This window comes from Bubalus bubalis, chromosome 7 (genome assembly GCF_019923935.1).
Source record: "Bubalus bubalis isolate 160015118507 breed Murrah chromosome 7, NDDB_SH_1, whole genome shotgun sequence".
Classification (NCBI taxonomy): Eukaryota; Metazoa; Chordata; class Mammalia; order Artiodactyla; family Bovidae; genus Bubalus; species Bubalus bubalis.
Window position 1 is genome coordinate 71857366 of NC_059163.1, and position 5610 is coordinate 71862975.

The 5610-nt window shown below is 49.8% G+C and overlaps 1 pseudogene; it reads left to right on the top strand.

The window, feature by feature from the left end:
• The first annotated feature begins 4667 nt into the window (after positions 1-4667).
• LOC112586312 lies at positions 4668-4744 on the top strand (annotated as a pseudogene).
• The last annotated feature ends 866 nt before the right edge of the window (positions 4745-5610 follow it).

Sequence of the window (5610 nt, forward strand, 5' to 3'; positions counted from 1 at the left end):
CAGTGGGCCCACTGAGGGGGCCTGCAGTTTGGAGACAAAGGGACCTCCCAGCTAACAGAGTGGCAAGCCCATGACGCTGCAGTTCAATTGAGACCAAGACACTAACTTCACCGGGAGCATTTCCTCCCCTGGAAGAATGGGGTACTGGGGGCCTGGAGGTCGAATATGACTCAGTAAGGAAAAAAAGAATGTCTCCCCAAAGACTAATGGACGGCACACATCCATGGCCTTTATGAGACCAGGAACTCACTGCCCCTGGTGCCACGGAAAGGGGAGAAAGCCCCTCGCTCCATATGCCTGGGCCTCTAGTTGTGGGCAGACAGGAGGAGCAGGGGCTCCTGGAGACACAGAGTGTTTTTCGTCAAGGCCAAACATTATCCACAGGGTTTGAAGTATCAGTTCAAAGTCTAACTGGGTTGACATTTAGTTTATCCTCCCCAGCCCACTAACTAGTGGGTGTGGCTCAGAGGAAAAAGACCAGATTAGTTCTAAGCAAAGTAATGCTACTCTGTTTTCCCTTCACACTGGATATGTGGTGTGAGTTATATTTGTGCAACCCGCTACTCTTGAGTCTCAGGACATCAGGGCTAGGCTGGGCTCCCAGGCCTGCGGAGCAGACAGTCAGCCTGCAAGGCTGCCTCCAGGCTGCTCTTACATGCTGGCCTCCCCTGGGGCCTTCCTAGCAGAGCCGCAGGCCACCCCTGGCTCCTCACACATAATGGGGGGGAGGGAGTTGCCTTCTGGAGAGGGGCCCAAGCAAGAGGTGGGGGTCTCTGCTCTGTAAGGTGAGAATTAGGAGTAGGGCTGGTCCGAGATGAGGGGAGGAGGGAGTTATGCACTAGTGGGAGAGAATAAGAAGAAAACAGAAAGAAAGTAAGATGCAGGAAAGAGCCTTAGAAAGATGAGAAATGCCGGCTTGATAACGGTGGTGGTTGTTCAGTCCCTCAGTTGTGTCTCTTTGCCACCCCATGGACTGCAGCATGCCAGGCTTCCCAGTCCTTCGCCATCCCCCCGAGCTTGCTCAAACTCATGTCCACTGAGTCAGTGATGCCATCTAACCATCTCATCTGACAACTGTGAGAGGACCCAAGGCTGGGCCAGGGTCTTTGCACACGCCTCCACCGTGAGGCCGGAAAGCCAGAGCGCCCTGAGAGCCCAGTGAGGGTGGCGGGGAGGTTAGGAGATGGTGTGGAGGCTCCCCAGTCGGAGCTTCCTGGGCAGAGAAGAGCAGGGAGGGAGGCAAAGGAGAAGGACACTAGTGACCCTAGCTACTGAGCGCTCTGTGCAGATTCAGGAGTACAGCTTCTGGAGGTTGCCCCCAGAGGGCAGAGGCCCAAAAGGGAATGCCCGGGCCCGTGGTCGGGGTTGAGGGGCGCAGCAGTCGCAGCAGGCCGGCTAGGGGGCTGAGGGGGGCCCGGCCTGGTCCGCGGAGCCCCCACCCACCTGTGGGGAGCAGCCATTCGCCTCCCGCGCCCGCAGGCCCCGGAGAGCGGCTTTCGCGGGGCGCTGCTGCCCCCTTCCGGCTTGCTTGCAGGCCCTGGGCGTCCTGGAGCTGCTTCCCCGCCGGGAACCTGGGGCCCGGGGATCCGGGAGGGATGGAGCGGGGACCGCGGGCCGCTTCCCTCCCGGGTGTCCGACTCCGCTGCTCGCGCTCCGCGCCTCTAACGCATCTGCCTTCAACATCGTACAGTCAGTCCTCCGTCTAGGGCCGCATCCCCGCGTCTGCTCTGGCGGCTCCGATGTCTTGACCCTCACACGGTAGAACTTGGTGATGAGGGTGCCGCCGCGGGCTCAGCTGGGAGTACCAGGCCCGGCTAGTCGTTGAGTCTCTGTTGCTCCCTGAAGATGCTTGTCAAAGCGCCGGCGGCTCCGGTCCTCCCACAGGGGGAGTTCGGGTCACTAGTGTCCGCCTTCTCCTCCGTCCCCTTCCCGCTCTCTCTGCCCTCCTCTGACCGCTGCTCAGACTGGAGATTCTCTGCGCCATCTCCCAGCCTAGCCCTGCCGGGCACTCGGCTTCCCAGCCCCACAGTGGGCCGTTTTCCACGCTCGGGGGGCGTGCGGCAAAGACCCTGCCCCAGCCTTGGATCCACTCAGTGACATCGAGCCCGCACCTCTCATTTTCCTAAGGCTCCTTCTAGCACCTTACTTTCCTTACATCTTCTATTAGTTCCCACTACTGACCACATAACTCTCTTCACACAATCGGTCTCCTGATCCTTAATTCTCGTTTCCCGCTCTACTATCCACACTCTGCCTGCCAGCCCGATCAGAACCCCGAGTTCTGACTCCCTGGTGGCCCTCAGTTAACCCTGGGGCCCCAGTGACCTCTTTGCTGCTCAACCCCAAGCCCACTTCTCAGATTTTATTTGATGGCTCTGCTGCCCCTCTCAGGCGGCACTAGTGGTAAAGAACCCGCCTGCCAATGCAGGAGATGTAAGAGAGGCGGGTTTGATCCCTGGGTCAGGAAGATTCCCTGGAGAAGGAAATGGCAACCCACTCCAGTATTCTAGCCTGGAGAATTCCATGGACTGAGGAGCCTGGCAGACTATAGTCCATAGGGTTGCATAAAGTCGGATATGACTGAAGTAACTTAGAACATGCAGCTGCATTTAAGCCTATTGATACTTCTTTCTGCAAGTGTTCTCTCCCTTTAGTCTTCTGGGGCACTCCCTCTGCTTTTCCTATGACCTCAAACCCGGTCCGCTTCAGTTTCCTTGATGACTCCATTGTCCACCAGCACTAGCCACATGGCTCCCTCTTGACCTTCTTCTCTTTTCATTCTACCCACTCACCTGCAGGCTGTGGTCTCATCCATCTCTACCCCCATCTCCATCTGCACCAGTCTGCCTCCAGCTCAGATCCTTGCCTGGCTATATAACTGCCCATTCAGGGGAACACAGGTCATCTCCAGCTGGACGGCCAGAGAGACCACCAGCTCTGCAGATGTGAAACTAGAATCATTGTCTTTCTCCCCAAATTGGTTCTTCCATAGAAGTCTGGGAGACATTTTAAATTCCTTTCACTCACTCACCTCTCCTACCATCCAACTGGTCTCAGCATTAGGTTGAGTCCATCTTATTCTAGATTATTGCTTAGAATCCATCTTTCACTCCCGTGGACTCAGCAACAATTTACTGGTGCCAGGTACTGCTCTAAGCACCGTGCATGCATGTCCTCATTGAATTATCTGAACAATCTCATAGAAATAGGAGAGGACCGAGGCATTGAGAAGTCATTTGCTCATGGTCATATAGCTAATAAGTAGCAAAGCCCAGAGGGCACCCCAAGTTGTGCTGACAGGAGAGCCATTTGTTTTTTTTTTCTTTGAGCACTGATGTGCAGCCTTATTTCAGGATGCTACCATTCCTTGCAGAGATTCTCACATTGATTCTCTTACTAATTTTCCTGACTTTATTCTTTCACCTCCTTAAAGTGTAGCTATCTAAAACTGAATTGCTTCCCCAAACTAAAATTCAATACTGAGACTCTCCTCAAATTTGTTCAGTTGCACCTGCCACTCTTAAACTAAAATTTATACTCTGGAGCCTCCTCCTACCCTTCTAGCCAATTCTTTCTTACTTATCCTTCATAATCTGCAAAGAATTGTCCCTGGGATTTCCAAGAGTGTATCGGGTAATTTGTTAGGATTGAATTCAGCTATATGTAACAAATAACCCAATTAATGGCTTAAATGAGATAGTTTTAATTCCTTCCTCTTAAAGAGCTTGGAGTTGACAGTTCAAGTTTGTTATATGGTAGCTCTAGTTTATCACCAGCAATCCGGGATTGTTGTGGCTTTATGCTCTACCATTCTTAACATTTGTTTCTAGCTTTAATGCAACCTTGTGGCTGCAAGATGGCTGCTGCAGCTCCAGCTATCACAATGATATTCCTAGCAGCAGGAAGGAAGAAGTATCAAAAATCAAAGTGTGTGCCTCCCAGGTGGCTAGACCCCAGCAGTTCTGACCAATGACTTTTGCTTATCCATCTTCAATGTCTCGAAAGAGAAATTGAAGAATCTAGTTTTTAGGTTGGGTACATTGGAAACCCTAAGGCCCAGTCAGTGAGAAGGAAGAGGAAAATGGGATAGATGGGATAGACAGCTAGATGTCTCTGCCCAGATTTTCTTCCTCCACATTCCCCTGGCATTCCTGCTTGCATCTGCTATCACTCTTTCCAAATTTCAATGTGGATATCTGCCTATTGATTTGCTTCTCATAACAGTCTGAACGCTCAGTTCAGAGGATGGCATCTTGCGTACAGCAGATGCTCAGTATAGATTTGGTGTTGATGACCCTTGATATTTAAAGAGATCATAGAACCCTAGAATACAGACCCAGTTTTGAAGTTCATCACTGTACCATAGTCATATAAGAGAATACCCTCATTCTTAGGAAACGCACGTTGGAGTATTTAAGGATGAAGATTGTGCTGTCTGTAATATACTCTTAAATGACTCAGCAATAATAATATGTACTATAATTAGATATAGATATCATGTGTGTATATACAATGTATTGACTAATAGGTAGATGATAGAGAAAACAAATTGGCAAAATTTCAACAAATGACAAATCCTACTGGAGACTTATGGGAGTTCTTTATTCTATTCTTGTAAATTTTCTATAGAATTCTTTTTATAAAAATGAGAAGTTGAAAGGGTCACAAAGACTATATTATCAGGGATCATTTCTACAATTTATTACTAGAGAAGTTTCTTTCAACATGTGGAGCACCACCCAGTATCATCTTGCAAATTAAAAAAAAAAAAGAGGAAAACAGAACTCTGAAATTTGAGACCATATAAAAAGAGAACCTTGTAAATTGTTTAGTCTGTTCTCCCAGAAAGGTGACAGTCCTTTCCTGAGTCACAGGCTCCCTGGGTCTTCCTCAGCTGTAATAAGAGTTAATTAACTTCTTGTAGTCCCTTCCTGAAATCCCTTCTCCGCAGAGCTTTGCACCTGCTATTCCCTCCGCCTAGAATGTTCCTTCTTCCCCTTGCTGCCTAATACCTTCTGTTCATCCTTCAGGCCTCTGGTCAGGTACCACTTCCTCAGAGAAGCCTTCCCTGACTCTCCTCATTGTGTCAGATTCCCTTGTTACAGGCTTCCTGACAACACGTATTTCTCTGCATCTGCTCAGCACAGTTGTACATTTGTATTGGTTTCATCAATGCCTGTCTCCTCTGCTCCCGTGACCATTAGTGACAGGTCACTATCACAGGTGCATGCTCACTGTGCACCAGGCTACCTTCTAAACACTTATATAGAGTTAATGTCCACTGCAAGTCCCAAATGCACATGGCCAGGTCGATCAGATCCCTCTCCCATGCTTGTGACTTATATTTCATGCTGCAGATTTGTGACGTTTGCTCAGATGATACACAGGCATCTAAAACTTTGCACGTTCAGGGCTTCTCCTTCGCCTCCTCTTCTGTTTCTATTTCAAGAAACAGCAAAGAAAAGAAAAACAAAAAAAGAAAGAGCAGTACCATCCACCCAGCTGCTCCCAGTCCCTCCTAAAACATACACACACACACACCCCTACTGGGCACGTCTTAGATTCCCTTTCTCCTGCTCTCAAAGCTGTGCTATCACCAAGTTCTGTTCC